This window comes from Arachis ipaensis, chromosome B1 (genome assembly GCF_059453495.1).
Source record: "Arachis ipaensis isolate K30076 ecotype BB chromosome B1, ASM5945349v1, whole genome shotgun sequence".
NCBI classification, from domain to species: domain Eukaryota; kingdom Viridiplantae; phylum Streptophyta; class Magnoliopsida; order Fabales; family Fabaceae; genus Arachis; species Arachis ipaensis.
Genome location: NC_142436.1, coordinates 39,993,578 through 40,015,039, shown reverse-complemented (window position 1 = coordinate 40,015,039; position 21,462 = coordinate 39,993,578). Strand labels below are relative to the sequence as shown.

Sequence of the window (21,462 nt, the reverse complement as noted above, 5' to 3'; positions counted from 1 at the left end):
AGCTATGAGGGAGGAGCAACAAAGGCAAGGAAGAGACATAGAGGAGCTCAAAAGCACCATTGGTTCTTCAAGAAGAGGAAGATGCCACCCTCACTAAGGTGGACTCTTTTCTTAATTTCCTTGTTCTTATTTCTATGTTTTTCGTTTACTATGCTTTATGTTTGTGTCTTATTATATGATAATTAGTATTTAAGTGTCTATGCCTTAAAGTTATGAATGTCCTATGAATCCATCACCTCTCTTAAATGAAAAATGTTCTAAAAACAAAAGAACAAGAAGTACATGGTTTTGAATTCATCCTTGAAACTAGTTTAATTATTTTGATGTGGTGACAATAATTTTTGTTTTCTGAATGAATGCTTGAACAGTGCATATGTCTTTTGATATTGTGGTTTATGAATGTTAAATATGTTGGCTCTTGAAGAGTAAGAAAAAAGGAGAAATGTTATTTGATGATCTGAAAAATCATAAAAATGATTCTTGAAGCAAGAAAAAGCAGTGAATAAAAAAGCTTGCAAAAAAAGAAAGAGAGAAAAAGAAAAAGAGAAAGAAAACGAAAAAGCAAGCAGAAAAAGCCAAAAGCTCTTTAAACCAAAAGGCAAGAGCAAAAAGCCAATAGCCCTTAAAACCAAAAGGCAAGGGTAATAAAAAGGATCCAAGGCTTTGAGCATCAGTGGATAGGAGGGCCTAAAGGAATAAAATCCTGGCCTAACCAGCTAAACTAAGCTGTCCCTAACCATGTGCTTGTGGCGTGAAGGTGTCAAGTGAAAACTTGAGACTAAGCGGTTAAAGTCGAGGTCCAAAGCAAAAAAAGAGTGTGCTTAAGAACCCTAGACACCTCTAATTAGGGACTTTAGCAAAGCTGAGTCACAATCTGAAAAGGTTCACCCAGTTATGTGTCTGTGGCATTTATGTATCCGGTGGTAATACTGGAAAACAAAGTGCTTAGGGCCACAACCAAGACTTATAAAGTAGCTGTGTTCAAGAATCAACATACTAAACTAGGAGAATCAATAACACTATCTGAATTCTGAGTTCCTATAGATGCCAATCATTCTGAACTTCAATGGATAAAGTGAGATGCCAAAACTATTCAAGAGGCAAAAAGCTACTAGTCCCGCTCATCTAGTTAGAGCTAAGTTTCATTGATATTTTGGAATTTATAGTATATTCTCTTCTTTTTATCCTATTTGATTTTCAGTTGCTTGGTGACAAGCAACAATTTAAGTTTGGTGTTGTGATGAGCGGATAATTTATACGCTTTTTGGCATTGTTTTTACATAGTTTTTAGTATGATTTAGTTAGTTTTTAATATATTTTTATTAGTTTTTAAATAAAAATTACATTTCTGGACTTTACTATGAGTTTGTGTGTTTTTCTGTGATTTCAGGTAATTTCTGGCTGAAATTGAGGGACTTGAGTAAAAATCAGATTCAGAGGTTGAAGAAGGACTGCTGATGCTGCTGGATTCTGACCTCTCTGCACTCAAAGTAAATTTTCTAGAGCTACAGAACTCCAAATGGCGCGCTCTCAATTGCGTTGAAAAGTAGACATCCAGGGCTTTCCATCAATATATAATAGTTCATACTTTGCCCGAGTTTAGATGACGCAAATTGGCGTTCAACGCTAGTTCCATGTTGCATTCTGGAGTTAAACGCCAGAAGCAGGTTGCAAAGTAGAGTTAAATGCCAGAAACAGGTTATAAATTGGCGTTCAACTCCAAGAAAGACCTCTACACGTGTAAAGCTCAATACTCAGCCCAAGCACACACCAAGTGGGCCCCGGAAGTAGATTTCTACATCATTTACTTATCTCTGTAAACCCTAGTAACTAGTTTAGCATAAATAGGACTTTTTACTATTGTATTTACATCATCCTCTTGGGATCATTTTAGTCTTGGTTACTTTGGTTCCCCTCTGGGGCCGAGACAAATGAACTCCATTATCACTTATGTATTTTCAACGGTAGAGTTTCTACACACCATAGATTAAGATGTGGAACTTTACTGTTCCTCATGAATTAATACAAAGTACTATTGTTTTTCTATTCAATTCAAGCTTATTCCTATTCTAAGATATTCATTCGCACCTCAATATGAATGTGATGAGCGTGACACTCATCATCATTCCCAACCTATGAATGCGTGCCTGACAACCACTTCTGTTCTACCTTAGATTGAATGAGTATCTCTGGGATTCCTTAATCAGAGTCTTCGTGGTATAAGTTAGAATCCATGGACGACCATTCTTGAGATTCGGAAAGTCTAAACCTTGTTTGTGGTATTCTGAGTAGGATCTGGGAAGGGATGGCTGCGACGAGCTTCAAACTCGCGAGTGCTGGGCATAGTGACAGACGCAAAAGGATCAATGGATCCTATTCCAGTATGATCGAGAACCGACAGATGATTAGCCATGCAGTGACAACACATTGAACCATTTTCACTGAGAGGACAGGATGTAGCCATTGACAATGGTGATGCGTAACATAAAGCTTGCCATAGAAAGGAGTATGAATGATTGGATGAAGACAGCAGGAAAGCAGAGGTTCAGGAGGAACGAACGCATCTCTATACGCTTATCTGAAATTCTCACCAATGAATTACATAAGTATCTCTATCTTTATTTTATGTTTTATTTATCTTTTAATTATCAAACCTTCATAACCAATTGAATCCGCCTGATTGAGATTTACAAGGTGACCATAGCTTGCTTCAAGCCGACAATCTCCGTGGGATCGACCCTTACTCACGTAAGGTTTATTACTTGGATGACCCAGTGCACTTGCTGGTTAGTTGTGCGAAGTTGTGACAAAGTGTGATTCACGTTTGAGAGCACCAAGTCTTTGGCGCCATTGTTGATGATCACAATTTCGTGCACCAACTACCGTTATCCAGATTGCTGCATAAAGATATTGAGTTCGAGTTCAGTGAGAGCTGTATGCAAGCGTTTGATAAGCTGAAGATTGCCCTGACTCAAGCTCCAATTGTAAGAGGACCAAACTTAAGCCAACCATTCGAAATTATGTGCGATGCTTCCAACCACGCAGTAGGAGCAGCGCTGGCTCAGCGCGAAGGTAAGGATCCTTTTGTAATTGCTTATGCATATAAGACTTTAGATGCTGCTCAGTCTAATTATACTACTACTGAAAAAGAGCTTCTTGCTATTGTTTTTGCTCTGGATAAATTCCGAGCCTTTTTACTTGGTACTAAGGTAGTAGTGTATTCAGACCATGCAACTCTAAAATATTTATTAGCTAAAAAGGAGTCCAAGCCAAGGCTAATACGTTGGATACTGCTGTTACAAGAATTTGATCTAGAAATTAAGGACAGGAGTGGTAACCAGAATTTAGTGGCAGACCACTTGAGTCGCCTTAAGCACATTAATGGTGAGTCCACTCCTATTAATGATAATTTCACATTTGATAACTTACAAGCAGTATCTGAAGTAGTTCTTTGGTACGCACTCGTAGCTAATTATCTAGTTAGCCATACTTTTCCTCCAAATTTTAATAAGCACCAGAGAGACAAGCTGAAAAGCGAGTCCAAATATTACATATGGGATGACCCATATTTATGGAGGTGTGGTACTGATCAGGTAATTAGACAGTGTGTTCCTCAATCAAAATTCCAGTCTATTTTAGAGGCCTGCCACTCATATGAGAGTGGAGGACATTTTGGCCCTCAAAGAACAGCTAGAAAAATCCTAGACTGTGGATTCTGGTGGCCTACTCTTTTTAAAGACGCTGCTGAATTTTGTAAATCTTGTTTCCCGTGCCAAAAGTTTGGTAATATATCCAAGAGGGATAAAATGCCTCAACAACATATGCTTTTCTGTGAAATTTTTGATGTATGGGGCATTGACTTCATGGGTCCATTTCCAAATTCTAATGGTTACTTTTATATACTGTTAGCTGTAGATTATGTTTCTAAATGGGTGGAAGCAATTCCTATCCGTACTGATGATGCTAACACTGTTGTTCACTTTGTTAGAAACCATATTATTTGTCGCTTTGGATCACCACGAGCAATCGTGAGTGATCAAGGCACCCATTTTTGTAACAGGAGACTAACAGGATTACTGAAACGGCATGTGATAATTCACAAAGTAGTAACAACTTATCATCCCCAGACCAATGGACAAGCAGAAGTCTCTAACCAAGAGATTAAACGTATTCTGGAGAAGATAGTAAAACCTCATAGGAAGGACTGGAATGCCAGGCTACAAGATGCACTCTGGGCATATAGAACAGCGTACAAGACACCCATTGGGATGAGCCCCTTCCGCTTGGTATACAGAAAGGCTTGCTACCTTCCAGTAGAGGTGGAACACAAGGCTTTCTGGGATGTGAAGGAGTGCAACATGAATCCTACAAAAGCTGGTGCTGAAAGAAAGTTACAACTAGCAGAACTAGAAAACCTTCACCTAGAAGCATATGATAACTCCAGGCGTTACAAGGAGAAAATGAAGGCTGTCCATGACAAGCACATTAAAAGGAAAGAATTCAGACCAGGGGAGTTAGTTCTACTATATAACTCCAGACTGAGGCTCATGCCAGGTAAACTAAGATCAAGATGGGAAGGTCCTTACAGAGTAGAAAAGGTAGAGCCATACGGAGTTTTCCACCTGCGTTATCCTACTAGCTCCAAATTTCTAAAGGTCAATGGACATCGCCTAAAGCTTTATCATGGTGAGAAGATGAAGAATCAAAAGGAACTGGAGATTTTCCTCTTGGGAGACCCACCAAGAGAAGCAGAATGAGCCTGGAGAGCGTCCAACTTAAAGACGTAAAAGCAAAGTGCTAGGTGGGAGACAACCCACCATGGTTTGATCGTTCCGTTTCAGTCTTAGTTTTAATTTTATTCTATTTTCATGATGTTAATAACTCTCATCATCATCCCTGCATATAGCTGCATATAGTTTGCATGAACATTTTGCATATTTTTTTATTTTAATTAAAAAAAAAACACGCATGCGACGCGGCAGCGTCACTGACGCGTCCGCGTCACATGTTCGTAGGGAAGAAAACAAAGTTGAACAGAAAGTCACGCAAAAGCGTGGCTGGAGGCGTGCCTTAGGCACAAACACGCTCACGCATCTGCGTCACCCACGCGGCCGCGTCGTTTGGAAAATGGCCTCCCACGCATCCGCGTCACCCACGCGAACGCGTGACCCTGTAAAATCGACGTAAATAGGTGTATGGCAGCATGTTGTGATGGAGCTGGGCTGGACTGACGCTAGAAGCACCAGCTACATCACGCGACCACGTGCCCATGCGGCCGCGTCATTTTCAAAACATCGCCATTCACGTGATCGCGTCAACCACGCGATCGCGTCACCCAAATGTTTTGGCAAAATAAGTTTTAGACAGAGAGTTGCGCGACCGCATTGCTGCGCTCGCGCCAATCGCACAAATCAGGTCACGCGACCGTGTGACCCACGCGTCTGCGTCACTTGACAAATTTACATGCCACGCGACCGCATGAGCCACGCGTCCGCATCGCATGCGGCGCACAGAATTTTCAGATCAGCCAAAATATGTTATCTTTTCTTCCCCAAATCCTAATTTTTCTTTTCCTTTGTTATTTCTTTCTTCCCCTTTCTTCTTCCTCTACTCATTCTCACTTCTTACCTTCTTCTTCCTTATTTTTCACATCCATTATCAAGGTTCTTTTCTTTCTCTCTTTACTTTTTACTTTCCCTTATCAATTTTATTCATGTCTTAAATTTTTCTTTTCACCTTTATTACCTATATTTTTCCTTATTTTCTTTCTTTTTACTCCTTTTTATTGGTGTTGAAAATTTATTTCAGTCTTTATTTTCTATATTTTGCTTGTGGATTATCATGGATTTGTTTGACAATTAAATATTACTTTTCATAAGGGTTGCTTGCATGTTCAAATTTACTACTTTCAATAACATATTCAACATGCATGCCAAGTATTTGTGAAATTGTCCGTATGGCATTGCACATTATTTTAATTTATTCTATCCCAATACTTTAATGCCTGCTTTTCACAAAACCCCTTTTATATTTTATTGATTAAAATTTAATTATCAACACAAACAGGTTGTTAGTATGAAAGACTTGGTAATCTAACTTGGACATTGAATGCTTGATCTATGCTACTCATGCCTTTGCTGGCATGCCAATAAACATCTTGCATTTAATTGCCATCACATGCATCTACTATATTACCTTTGATGAACTTTTCACATGGATTCACGACCATGTGTTAATGACATCCTTATTTACCGTGCATTGATTACCATCTTTAATATTCGCCCCCTTGCTCGAACCCTTCACTTTACACATCACTTTCTCTTCCCTTTTTCAGGATGGCCACCAAGAAAGGAAAGGAGAAAGCCACTCCCAAACCACCAGCAAGGAGAGGAACAAAAAGAGCATTAGTGGCAGAGCCATCTTCAACAGCAGTAAAGCCCTCAACAAAAAGAATCAAGAGGATCATCAAGGTCGATGAAAAAGAAAAAGCTTTTCCAGTAAAGGATACTGCGCGATTTCCTAACCGCTACTGTGAGCAGATGTTCCCCATCCTGGCAGAGAGGAATTACAACAGTGAATACCTTCTCATCCTCCCAACGCGCATTGCTGAATTTGTTGAGCCGCAAATCGAACGAAGACAATGGGGATTCCTACGGAGACAGCCACGGCAGGTTAATCTTTCATGGGTAGTAGAATTCTACTATAACTTTCACATGCCAACCATGCATTCTGTCTATGTTCGTCAGAAGCAAGTCCCCATAACTGAAGAGGCCATTCAACAAGCTTTAGATCGTCCCCCTGCTCCGGAAGGATTGGACGGATTCCAAAAAGCCTCACTCAAGCGCCAGACATACCAATTTGACTGGGACGCCGTTCTCAGAGTTATAGCATAACCTGACAGCTTATGGATCTACGGATACCATCGTTCTTGACCTAAGGGAATATCGGCTTCAGCACTTACCTTGGAGGCTCGAGTATGGGCACAGATAATGTCCCATTATGTATTTTCGAGCACTCACGAGTCCTCCTTCACGGCAGACATGGCTGTTTTACTCTGGTGTATCCTTACAGACTAGCACTTAAACTTACCAAGACACATCCGGAATGCAATGGGACACGTACAAATTGTGGGCAACTTACCTTTTCCCGCTTTAGTTTCAGATCTCGTCTCAGCAGCCGGAGTCTCCTATAGAGCTGGGGACACCGAAGTCATACTCCCACGGGATGATCAGTATGTCCCTAACGGGAAATATATCAGACCACCAGCAGCCACTACAAGCCAGCCTACAGAACCGGCTGAAGACATTCCTCCTTCAACACCACAAGCACTTACAACAAACCAACTGCTCCATCAAATACTTGAAAGGTTGGATCGACAGGAACACAAAGCAAAGCTAAGAGAGCACCGTAACAAGCGCCGATTCACATACCTCAAGGAGCTACTTATGGGAAACTACAAAGACCCAGACACCTCGGAGTCCACTTTATTTACCAGCACAGGGAGCCATGATGGTCCCGATGGTGGAGATGCTACTACCAGCCCCCCTTTGTTCCAGACAAATAGCATCGAGGATGGTGCAAAGCCTTAAGTGTGGGGAGTACGGTCAGTACCTGACTTTCGGAGGTAATTTCTTTCCCTTAAAACACCAATAAAATAGGATATTTAGTTAATTTTTCTTTTATCTAGATATAATAGATTACATAGAAATAGGTTATTCACATGCATGTTCTACTTGATTGAAAATAATAAGTTTCTTCTAAAACCTTATTTTTGAAAAATTTCACTAACTTAAAGCAAAACTTTTGTGTGAAAACTTGTTTGAAGTTGTATTTGGAACATAGCTCAAAAAGCTAAGAACACACAACCTGTGAGATTTGAGCTTAATTACATGGTTACATTATTTAACCATAATTATTTTATTCTTGTGTATTTGCTTCTCTATGATTGTAATCTTATTTTGTTTCATCCTATATGTCCAGTATTTAATATATTATATGCATGCACATGATTGAGGCCATTATTTGTTTAGCTCACTTATCCCAAATAAGCATACCCTTTAAATTACCTTTGTCAGCCATTTTGAGCATTTTTATCCCATTTGTTCTATATTTTACCACATTACTAGCCTTAAGCGAAAAAATAATTAAATATTCCAATTGAATCTTTGGTTAGCTTAAGATAGAAATTGCGTGTTAATTAAGTATAGGAAAATTGTGGGAACAAGAGTTAATAAGGGAATGTGTCATGATAAAATAATGGGAATTTGGGTACCTACTCATGTGAAACTATAAAAATTTAAAATCCATGTGCATTGATAAGTTATGTTCATTTAAAAAAAATAGTAATAGTAATTAAGTAAATAAATAAGGGGACAGAATTACCACAATGCTAAGTTAATGAATTTCAATGCATATGTGATAGAATTAAAGAAAAGTTGATACATGAGTATGTAATGCAAAAGTGGGAAATTTTTGGGTAGTTAGGCATGAATTTAAAAGTATATAGAGTGTATGTTAGGCGAGAGCTTAGGTTAATTAAAGATTCATATTATAGCTCACTTGGCCATACATATATCCTTACCCCTACCTTAGCCCCGTTACAACCTTGAAAAGACCTCATGATGTTTGTATTGGTATATTAAATATTGTTGATTGATTAGGTGAAGAACAAAATTTAGAAAACATGACTAGAGGAGAGTAGAGTGATTACCCTATACACTTGAGAGATTAAAGTGCATATACACCATTAGTGAGGGTTCAGTGCTTACTTCTATGTTCCCTGCTTTCATGAGCTGTCTTCTTACAATGTTACCTGTATTTACTATATGAATTAAGTTAGTGAAAAATTTAATTTATATTTGTCTTGGAGAGCTTATTTAATTTTAACCAAGTAGACAAGAAGCATATAGTTGCATTCATATATATATATATATATATATATATATATATATAGGTTGCATTGCATTTCATGAGTTTTGCATTTCCCTATTCATTTACTCTATCTCCTTCAACTAAGCATGAGGACATGCTATTGTTCAAGTGTGGGGAGGTTGATAAACCATTATTTTATGATTTATATTGTGTTTAATTGTATGGTTTTATCAAATCTTTACCCACTTATTCATATAATTAGCATGTATTTACAATTCCTTCCCAAAATTGTTCATGATTGAAAACTTGCTTCCTAGAGACTTTTAATTATTCTCCTTTATCCCATTCGATGCCGTGATTCGTGTGTTAAGTGTTTCAGGCTTCATAGGACATGAATAACTTGGAAATTGGAGAGGAAGCTTGCAAAAATGGAAGGAACACAAGAAACTAAGGAGATGACCAGCGAGCAATGACGCGAGTGCATGGACCACGCGAACGCGCGAAGTGAAGAAATCGTAGTGACGCGGACGCGTGCCCGACGCAAACGCATGGATTGGAGTCTGTACGCCTGACGTGGATGCGTGCCTGACGCGAACGCGTGGCAAGGAAAAAGCTGAATGATGCGAACGCGTGGACGATGCGTACGCGTGACCTGCACGATCTGCAAAAATAACAGAATACGCTGGGGGCGATTTCGGGCAGCTTTTTAACCCAGTTTTTGGCCCAGAAACACAGACTAAACCTAGGAAACATGCAGAAACTCAAAAAGAGGCATCCACATACATTCAGATTCACAACATTAGGATTACTCTTAGTTTTAGATCTGAGTTTTAGAGTTACATTACATTGATAGTTTATGCTTTTGCTTTTGATAGTGGATGTTGAAGAATAATTACCTCCGTTGAAGACATTACTTTAGTTTGTTTCCTCATTCCCTTATTTTTAATTATTGGTTATGTTCAGATGATCATGTTGCGTTTCGAATTTATTAATACATAGAATTGTTTTTATTTTAATTAATTATGTCTTCGCATATTTTTATGATTATTAATTTCATGTCAATGGAGTAGATCCTCAACTTGACATGGGGGTTAATTAAGAGGAGATACTTGAGTTGGAATGCTCAAATGTTTGGTTAAACTGGACGTTATTGGCTAATTCCATACCTACTAACACTAGACCTCCCCAAGGGAGAGGGCTAGGATTTGAGGGTAAGAGTTAGCTCAATCACCATACCTTTCCTTATTTAGTAAGGGAAAATCGAGTGAGAACAACAACCTTTTTACACCACACTTGAGAAGATCCCAACAAGGATAGAAGTTCTGCTTAATTATTCCCCCAGTCAAGGTTTTTTTTTTAATTCAGAGCATCAATAATTATTCTTAGTTTATTTTTATTTCCTTAATTCACAATTATTTTAATTGCTCATTATCAAATTCAACTTTCTGGGAATTTTCTGATTAATAAATTAGCACTCTTTCCTGCAATTTGTTGGGAGACGACCTGGGACTCATACTCCCAGTATTTTATTTCTAAAATTTGTGACAACCCTTTTCTAAATTGGTGAGGCAGATCTTAGCCGTTTAAGAGCTATACGTGCAACGCTGTCTTTTAATTGAATCTCTAAATTGGTTAACTTCTGCCACGCATTACACAACCACATGAATTAAACTAAAATTCAACCTAACTAAGCTTGAAATTAAGCTAAACCTAAGCTATCTACAAGAAACAAAATGCAATGAATTTAAAGTATATTCAAAGAGAGGGTTAGAAAGGTGTTACCATGGTGGGGTGTCTCCCACCTAGTACTTTTATTTATTGTCTTTAAGTTAGACAATTGGGAGAGCCTTTGCTATGGTGGCTTATGCTTAAATTTCCAATGTCCTCCGGGATCCCAATCCTAACCATTAACAAAAACAAAAGATAACAAAAAATCAAGCTATTTACATATTAACATATTTACAATAGCCAACAGTATAACACCATTGCAACTCCCCAGCAACGGCGCCAAAAACTTGATGAAGAGGATTTATGCCGGTTTAGAATTTCACTCTAGAAAAGAGAACTTTTTCGTTGATAGCATAGTCCAAACTGGCAATGGAATCCTAACATCAAAGTTTAAAATAAAAATTGTCACAATTAAAAACAAATATAAACCGGGAGTTTTAAATCCCGGGTCGTTCTCCCTAGGAATTGCAATTAAGTGTCCAATTATTGGCTATGAGAGAATGGGGGTTGAGATTGCAAGAGATAAGAAATGTAAATAGTAAGGAATTAAAGAAGCATGCAATAACTAAATATCAAAAGCAATCAAACTCAAGGCAATAAAGCAAAAGAAAAGAAAACTTAAATGCTAAGAAATCTCTTGGGAAGGATTGAGAGTTAAGGTCACATATCCTAGACATTGACTACAAACATATGATGATTATGAAGAGCTAATCCTACTTAGTCAACTCTAACATAGAGGATAAGTCAAATAGGCATAATTAATCTCAATCCATAAGTCCTAGTCAACTCACTAATTAACTTAGTGAAAGACTAGCGTCAATGGAAACCAAATTAACTAACTACCCTAATATATCAATCAAGAATGGACATCAATGACTCAAGGTCACCAAAGTCCTCAATTCCAAGCCAAGAGTGAGGAAAACTACACTAGAACTAACCCAAGTATTTTATCAAACACTTGGTGTGCATAAAAATAAAAGTATATTAAATTTCAATCAAAATAAAATCTAAAACTACCAAGTGTAAGAAAATAATAATAACAACTGAATTAAACATTAATAACCATAAAAACATCAATTTGCATTAATAGAAATTAAAATAAACAAGAGTTCATCAAACTAAAGAGTAGCTCAAATGAAAAATTAGCAAGAGAAATTAAGAGAATTAAGACAATAAAGCATGGAAACATAAATGAAACTACACTAGAACAAGAATTAAAGAGAGAAATTGAAGAGAAAATAAAATAAGAAACCCTAATTTCTAGAGAGAATGGGGGAGCTTCTTTCTCTAGAAAATACCCTACAACATGATACTAAACTAAACTTAATTGCCCCCCTTGTTTTCTCTTGAATTAGGGTTGAAATAGCTTTAGAAATGAGTTGGATTGGATTCTGGAGGCCCAAAATTCGCTGCCAGCGAATTGCATTAATGAGGTCACGTGCTAGCACCTGTGCGTACACACAGATGTGTGTGATGAGTCCATATTTGATGATAAATTTTGGACTAATTTGAGTGGATTTCATCATATAAAACCACATTTATTCACCTAAATAGCATGCTTTTGTGTTTTCTTTCTAAATTGTGCCTAATTGTGAAAACATGCTATTTTGTGCTTAATTTGATCAATTTTATCCCACTTTCATTCCATTTGATGCCTTGATGATTTTTTATGAGTGATTTCAGGTGTAAGAGGTTGGAATGACTTGATAAGAGTGGAAGAGAAGCATGCAATTGGGAGAAAACATAAAGAAAACAAATGAGAAGCACACACCTGTGCATACGCACAAGAGGAAAAATCAAAATGTGTGCGTACGCACACACCTGTGCGTACGCACAAGTACCAGCGCGTGACTTCATTAAAAAGTCATGTGGCTCGCGAATTTGAGGGCTCTTTGGCCCATTTCTGATGGCTTTGAAGCTTATAAGGAGGGACAAGCAACCACACATGATACCATACTTCATAAAACACAATATACAACACACTTAGGATAGTTTTAGGGTAGTTTAGCTTAGGTTTTCTCTCAATTTTGCTTAGGGTTTAGTTAGGGTTTATCTACAATTTTGCAATTTTCCAATTTTGATCTTGGATTCTAGCTATTCCCATTGTAAGTATTTCCTTAATCTCTCTTTTATTACATTAATTATTCTACACTTTATTATATTTTAATGCACTTTGTCAATATATACATAGTTTTGCAATTTTGAGTTTGAAGTTAATGAATTTGATATTTGATGCTTATTATATGTTTTTTTTTAGTTTCCTTTGTTGATTTTGATCATTTGTGGTTTATAGTTTTCATCTTTTTTCCAATTTTGCCATGTTTTATGATTATGCCCACCATGTGTTTGATGAAATGCCAATTTTGATTATGAGATAGATTTCCACCCCTCGGCTTGGGGAAATGAGCATATGGATTACTAGAGTCATAATGTCCGATATTTAGTGATAACTCTTGGGTTGTTAATTGTCCTTATTTTCACTAACGCTAGCTTCTTACTAAGGTAATTAGTAAGTTATTTAGGATTTGTGGATTAATAAAAATTATGCTCACTTGACTTACTCTTCTATGTTAAGGGTTAACTAGGTGAGATTAATCCATCATAATGATCATAGTTGTAGTTATGGCAAGGAAGGGATTCCATAACTCATCCTAAGTCAAGGTTCCATTTATGTTTCGAACAACTTTTCAATCATTCTAAAACAATACTTGTTTATATTACATATATAGTTCTTTAATTCATTTATTAGTTTATTAATTGTAATTTTGTCTTGTTCTTTTATTTCTTTAGTTGTTCATTTCTTTATTGAAAATATCCCTTGACTCTCACAACCAAAATTGTACGCTCTTAGGCATTAGTTCTTAAGAAAGACGACCCGAGGTTTAATTACTCTATGTTATTTTAAATTTGCATTTTCAACTTTGATTGATGGGATTTAATTACCGGTTTGGACTATGCTATCAACGAAAGACTTAATTTCAATTGAGAAATTCTAAACCAGTGCAAATCTCATCATATCAAGTTTTTAGCGCTGTTGCCGGGGAGCTAGTGCGATTGAGTGCCATGATTTTGGTTGTTGTGAATATGTGAATAGTGTGAATAGATACCTTTTTTTGGTTGCTTGGTTCTTTTTGTTAGTAATTAGGATTTTTGTTTCTTTTGTTAGTTGATGTTCTTTGTTCTTATTTTCTATTTTTCTCTATGAGCTATCACCCTCTTGGCTTGGAGTTTGGTTATTAAAATGTTGTAGGGAATGGAGATCTTAATGATGGTGTGCACCAAGGATTGAACTACCATTTGAGGGAGGAGCCACATTCATATGGTCAATCCTCATAGCAACCTCCCAATCCATACCACCATGATCATACTTCATCTTATAGTGCATACCAACCACCATATTCCTATGAAGCCTACCTTCAACATTCTCCTCAACCACAACACCCTCAAGCCTCACTACATCACCAATTACCTCCATGGGATCCACTTCCATATCCATCAGAACCCACCTTATGAACCACCATCACTCCAACATCACTACTCCCATAATCAACTTGACCAACAATCTCCATATACACCACCTCAATGCCCTCACCCTTATGAACCAATCCCCATTTATGAAAACTCTATCCGATATGATGAGCCTTCTATTCCACCTCAACCTCCCTTGGATGATAATGAGCAACAAGAATTAGCAAAGCATCATCAAGCCATCATGGCTACCTTGGCCGAAGTCTTAGCCCACTTAGACTCGCCACATTCATGCCACAACCAAAGCAATTTTGTGGGTGAATTTAAAGAACCAACCACAATTGAAGAGTGAGAAACGAGGGAAGGTTTGGAACCCCAAGTGGAAGAGGAAGAGTTGAAGCATGATTCGCCACAAGTGGATGAAGTTGAGCTTATTAAAGTTGAAGAAGTGGTTGAAGAAGTGGTTGAAGAATTGGGGATGATGGGACAAGAGGTGGAGGTGATTGATGAAGAGGAATTTTGTCGGTATAGAAATTCACAATAAAGTGTCATTACAAGTATAGTTCTAAACCAACAAACAATCCTCAATCAAAAATTGTTTGTCACAAGTACAAACCCCAATAAAAAATAATCGAAGTATTTAAACCTCGGGTCGTCTCTCAAGGAATTGCAGGGAAGTGTTCTTGCTATTGGTTATGGGACAAGTATTTTTGGGGTTTTGGATAAAGGACAAGAAACATAAATGACAAGAAAGTAAATAAAACTCAAATGATAAAAAGGTCTTGGCAAGGGTTGATGGTTAAGGATCTTTATCCTTGTTACTAACCACAACATGATAATTGTAAGGATCAATCCCATTAAGTCATCCTCTAACTAGTGAAGAAAAGTCAAATGGGCTACATCAATCCTAATCCACAAGTCCTAGCTACCTCACTAATTAACTTAGTGGAAGCTAGAGTCAATGGACACCAATTATCAAGCACTTGGACATTAGCAACTCAATTTCACCTAAGTTACCATCCCAAGCCAAGAACACAAAGATCTACTCTAACATCCTTCCAAGCATTTTATCAAACACTTTGAAGGCATAAAATGGAAGCAAAATAAGATTGCAAGAAATATAAATCTACAACTACCAATTGCAAGGAATTAACAACAATAATTCAAATCAACAATAAAAGAAATCAAACATAAATTGCATTAAAGGAAAATAAAAGAAACAAGAGTGTATCAACAACAAAGTAAACAAATACAAGGAGTGAAATACTAAACTAGGAAAGTAAAGGTAGAGGAACAAGAAATTATAAAAGAAAAGTAAATCAAGACATGAATTAAACATAGATATAAGAAATCCTAATCTACATCTAACCTAATTCTAGAGAGAAGAGAGAGCTTCTCTCTCTAGAAACTAACTAAAGCATGATGAAAACTTCTATGATTGCTTCCTCCCCCTTGACTCCTCTTGAATTCTGCATGTAATAGCCTCAGAAATGAGTTGGATCTGGGCCTGAAAAGCTCAGAAATTGCCCCTAGCGAATTTACTTTAATAAGGTCACGTGCGAGCTGCGACGTGTACGTGGGTCACACGTACGCGTCGTTTGGCGTTTTACTTCTCATGTGTACGCGTCATGTCACATGTACGCGTCGCCATGCGACTTCATATTCATGCGTGTGCATCGATGTATGCACTCCAAATCCTTGATTTTCCATGAATCCTTCATTTTGCATGCTTTTCTCTTCACTCCTTTGATCCATTCCTAGCCATTTTAACCTGAATTCACTAACAAACATATCAAGGCATCTAGTGGAATCAATGGTGAATTAAAATTAGCAAATTAAAGGCCTAAAAAGTATGTTTTTACTCTTAAGCACAATTTAAGAAGAATTTACAAAACCATGCTATTTTAGTGAATAAATATAGGAAAAGTTGGTAAAATCCCCTAAATTAAGCACAAGATAAACCACAAAATTGCAGTTTATCAAATCTCCCCACACTTAAACCAAGCATGTCGTCATGCTAGACCAAGAAAGAGACAAAGGGTATCATTATTTATTAAATGCAAACTAACTAGATGCAATCTACCTACATGTAATCTATCTGAATGGATGCAATTACTTGATCAAAATAAATCAATTCCTAAGAAAACCAATATAAGCATAAAGGCTCAAGCAATAGCAATCAAATCAAACTCACAATTGAATTGAGTTAATGAAAGATTTTACAAACTTGCAAAAGAGATGATCATGGGTGAAAACATGTAATTGAGCAATCGAACCCTCACCGGATGTGAATCCGCTCTAGTCACTCAAGTGTATAGGGTTGATTCACTCAATTCTCCCCTAATCATGCTTTCCAAGATTTATTTTTCATCTAACAATAAAAAATTATTTCATGCATGCATACAAATATCATGAGGACTTATCCATGGGTTGTAATGGGGCTAGGGTCAAGGTAGGATTGTATTTGGTCAAGTGGACTTAAAATTTGAACCTTTGATTAACTTTAGCTTCCCTAACCTATATAACAACCTATACAATTTCAAAGCTAACCTAACTACCCATTCTTCACATTTTCACACACTCATGCATTCTCTTTTTTATCACAACTCATATGCATTGATTATTATTGAGCTTCACTTTGGGACATTTTGTGCCCTTTTATTTCTTTTCTTTTTCTTTCTTTTTCTTTTCCTATTTTTTTCTTTTTATTTTTCTTTTTATTTTTCTTCAAAGTAAAATATATATAAGAGCATCAATGCATATGGTTTAAACATAATTGATACATGAGTATGTACCCAATTCCCATGATTTTTAACAAAATTACAAAATACACTTTTACCTCAACCAATGTCCCAAGTTTCTCCACACTTGAATGATACACACTCACTAGCCTAAGCTAATCAAAGATCCAGATAAAGGATATTCATTGTTTTTTTCTTTAAGGCTTGTAATGTGCTAAAATTAAGAACAAATGGGATTAAAATGGGCTCAAAGTTGGCTAACGATAGAAGATAAAAGGTAGGCTATTTGGGTAAGTGAGCTTAATGAAATGATGGCCTCAATCATATAAATGCATATATACATGGAATAATGGACATAAAAAGTTAAACAAATCAAAGATTACAATCATAGAAAGAGAACAATCACATAAGAAGGAAAATAAGTGGTTATATGATGTAACCACGCAATTAGGCTCAAAACTCACATGCTTGTGTTCTTAGCTCAAAAATCATGTTCCACAATGTATAATTCAAGCAAGTTCAATAAAAAATTTTTACTCAAATCAATTGCAGTGCCCTATAAGTAAATTTCTTGGAAAATATTCATTATTTTGACTAAGCTAATTATGTATATATATGCAAAAATAAGAAAATGCAACAAAAAATCCTAAAAGACCTAAAAATAAAATGCAAAAGTATTGGGATTAGAAATTTGTCACCCAAAAATGCCGATTGGTCGGACGACCTCCCCACACTTAAAAGTTTGCGCTGTCCTCGATGCATTCAAAGATGAGCTCGGTGCATTCAAAGATGAGCAAGGGGGTACGGCGACTTTCTGGGTTGCTACCTTCGGCTGGTGGATCAACCAGCTGCATGTTCTTTCTTCCGTTTCCCTTGTTGCTTATGGTGCATCCTTGATGAGCGGATAATTTATACGCTTTTTGGCAATGTTTTTACATAGTTTTCAGTATGATTTAGTTAGTTTTAAGTATATTTTTATTAGTTTTTAAATAAAAATCACATTTCTGGACTTTACTATGAGTTTGTGTATTTTTCTGTGATTTCAGATATTTTCTGGCTGAAATTGAGGGACTTGAGCAAAAATCAGATTCAGAGGTTGAAGAAGGACTGCAGATGCTGTTGGATTCTGACCTTCCTGCACTCAAAGTGGAATTTCTGGAGCTACGAAAGTCCAAATGGCGCGCTCTCAATTGAGTTGAAAAGTAGACATCCAGGGCTTTCCAGAAATATATAATAGTCCATATTTTGCCCGAGTTTAGATGTCGTAAACTGGCGTTGAACGCCAGTTCCATGCTACATTCTGGAGTCAAACGCCAGAAACAGGTTGCAAAGTGGAGTTAAACGCCAGAAACAGGTTACAAACTGGCGTTCAACTCCAAGAAAGACTTCTACACGTTTAAAGCTCAATGCTCAGCCCAAGCACACACCAAGTGGGCCCCGGAAGTGAATTTCTACATCATTTACTCATTTCTGTAAACTCTAGTAACTAGTTTAGTATAAATAGGACTTTTTACTATCTTTGTAGGGGATCTTTGATTAGTTTTTATGCTATCTTAGACTTTCATGGGGTCTGGCCATTCGGCCATGCCTGGACCATTATCACTTATGTATTTTCAAATGGTAGAGTTTCTACACACCATAGATTAAGGTGTGGAGCTCTGCTGTTCCTCATGAATTAATACAAAGTACTACTATTTTTCTATTCAATTCAAGCTTATTCCTATTCTAAGATATCCATTCGCACCCAAGAACATGATGAATGTGATGATTATGTGACGCTTATCATCATTCTCACTTCTGAATGCGTGCCTGACAAACACTTCCGTTTTACATGCAAACAAGCTAGAATGAATATCTCTTAGATATCTAATACAGAGGACCGAGTCCGAGATATTAGAATCTTCGTGGTATAAGTTAGAACCTATGGATGGCCATTCTTGAGATCCGGAAAGTCTAAACCTTGTCTGTGGTATTCTGAGTAGGATCTGAGAAGGGATGGCTGTGACGAGCTTCAAACTCGCGAGTGCTGGGCGTAGTGACAGACGCAAAAGGATAGTAAATCCTATTCCAATATGATCGAGAACCAACAGATGATTAGCCATGCAGTGACAGCGCATTGGACCATTTTCATAGAGAGGATGGGATGTAGGCATTGACAACGGTGATGCCCTACATAAAGCTTGCCATGGAAATGAGTAGGAATGATTGGATGAAGACAGCAGGAAAGTAGAGGTTCAGAGGAACGAAAGCATCTCTATACGCTTATCTGAAATTCTCACTAATGAATTACATAAGTATCTCTATCCTAGTTTATGTTTTATTTATATTTTAATTATTAAAACTCTATATCCATTTGAATTCGCCTGACTGAGATTTACAAGATGACCATAGCTTGCTTCAAGCCGACAATCTCCGTGGGATCGACCCTTACTCACGTAAGGTTTATTACTTGGACGACCCAGTGCACTTGCTGGTCAGTTGTGCGAAGTTGTGACAAAGAATTAAGATTATGAATGTGCGTATAAAGTTTTCAGCGCCGTTACCAAGGAATGGAACCGTCACGATTTCTGCGCACCAAGTTTTTGGCGCCGTTGCCGGGGATTGTTCGAGTTTGGACAACTGACGGTTCATCTTGTTGCTCAGATTAGGTAATTTTATTTTAATTTTAAGCTTTTTATTTCTTATTTTCGAAAAATACAAAAAAATTTTCTTCTTTTTTCGTTTTTCCCAATTAAATTTCAAAAAAAAATAAAAAAAAGTTTAATAAAATAATAAAACCAAAAATATTTTGTGTTTCTTGTTTGAGTCTAGAGTCAAGTTTTAAGTTTGGTGTCAATTGCATTTTTTTAATTTTCTAAAAAATTATTTTCGAAAATTTCATGCATTGCATTCTTCATGATCTTCAAGTTGTTCTTGGCCAGTCTTCTTGTTTGATCTTCATATTTTCTTGTTTTCTGTCTTTTCTTGTTTTTCATATGCATTTTCAATTTGTTAATGTCTAAAGAATAAAAATTTTTAAGTTTGGTGTCTTGCATGTTTTATTTTCTTGAAAATTTTTCAAAAATAAGTTCTTGGTGTTCATCTTGACATTCAAAGTGTTCTTGGTGTTCATCTTGACATCCATAGTGTTCTTGCATGCATCACATGTTTTGATCCAAAATTTTCATGCATTGAGTCTTTGGGTTATTTTTCTCTTTCTTTATTAAAATTCAAAAATAAAAAAAATATCTTTCCCTTTTTCACTCATAAATTTTCGAAAATTTGAGTTGACTTTTTCAAAACTTTTTAAAATTTAGTTACTTCTTATGAGTCAAATCAAATTTTCAATTTAAAAATCTTATCTTTTTCAAATCTTTTTCAAAAATAAAAAATTTTTCAAATTTCCTTTCATATTTTCGAAAATTTCAAATGAATTTTCAAAATCTTTTATTTATTTTTATTCCATATTTTCGAATTCAATGCTAACAATTAATGTGATTGATTCAAAAATATTAAGTTTGTTACTTGCCTAATAAGAAAGGTTCAATCTTTAAATTTTAAAATCAAATCTTTTAGTTTCTTGTTAGTCAAGTAATCAACTTTAATTTTCAAAATCAAATCTTTTTAAATTTCTTTTTCAAATCTGATTCAAAATAAATTTCAATCACATCTTTTTCAAAATCAATTTCAAAATCTTTTCTAACTTCTTACCTTTTTAAAATTGATTTTCAAATTTTTTTTAATCAATCCTATCTTTTTGTTTCAATCATATCTTTTTCAAAACTACCTAACTAATTCTCTCTCTCTAATTTTTGAAAATCCCTTCCCCCTTTTTCAAATTTCCTTTTTAATTAACTAATTATTTTAATTTTTAATTTAATTTGATTTCAATTTTAATTTTCAAAATTTAACTTTAAATTTTATTTTTAATTTAATTAATTTTCGAAACTTCCTCTCTCTCATCTCCTTCTAATTATTTATTTATTTACTAACACTTCTCTTCATCTCAAAATTCGAACCCTCTCTTCCTCTTGGTGTTCGAATTTCTCTTCTTCTATTCTTCTATTCTTATACTCACATACAGGATTCTTTATACTGTGACATAGAGGATTCCATATTTTCTTTTCTGTTTTCTTTTTTTCATATGAGCAGGAACAAGGATAAGAACATTTTTATTGAAGCTGATCCTGAACCTGAAAGGACTCTGAAGAGAAAGCTAAGGGAAGCCAAAGCACAACTCTCTGGAGAAAATCTGACAGAAATTTTCGAAAAAGAAGAAAACATGGCCGAAAATAATAACAATGCAAGGAAGATGCTTGGTGACTTTACTGCACCAAATTCCAATTTACATGGAAGAAGCATCTCAATCCCTGCCATTGGAGCAAACAATTTTTAACTTAAGCCTCAATTAGTTTCTCTGATGCAACAGAACTGCAAGTTTCATGGACTTCCATCCAAAGATCCTTTTCAGTTCTTAACTGAATTCTTGCAGATCTGTGATACTGTTAAGACCAATGGGGTTGATCCCGAAGTCTACAGGCTTATGCTTTTCTCGTTTGCTATAAGAGATAGAGCTAGAGTATGGTTAGACTCTCAACCTAAAGATAGCCTGAACTCTTGGGATAAGCTGGTCACGACTTTCTTAGCCAAGTTCTTTCCTCCTCAAAAGCTTAGC

General features: G+C 36.3%; 1 pseudogene; it reads left to right on the top strand.

Annotated features, from left to right (window-relative positions):
- Nucleotides 1-6,335: 6,335 nt before the first annotated feature.
- Nucleotides 6,336-12,301, top strand: LOC148576296 (uncharacterized; annotated as a pseudogene).
- Nucleotides 12,302-21,462: the final 9,161 nt, after the last annotated feature.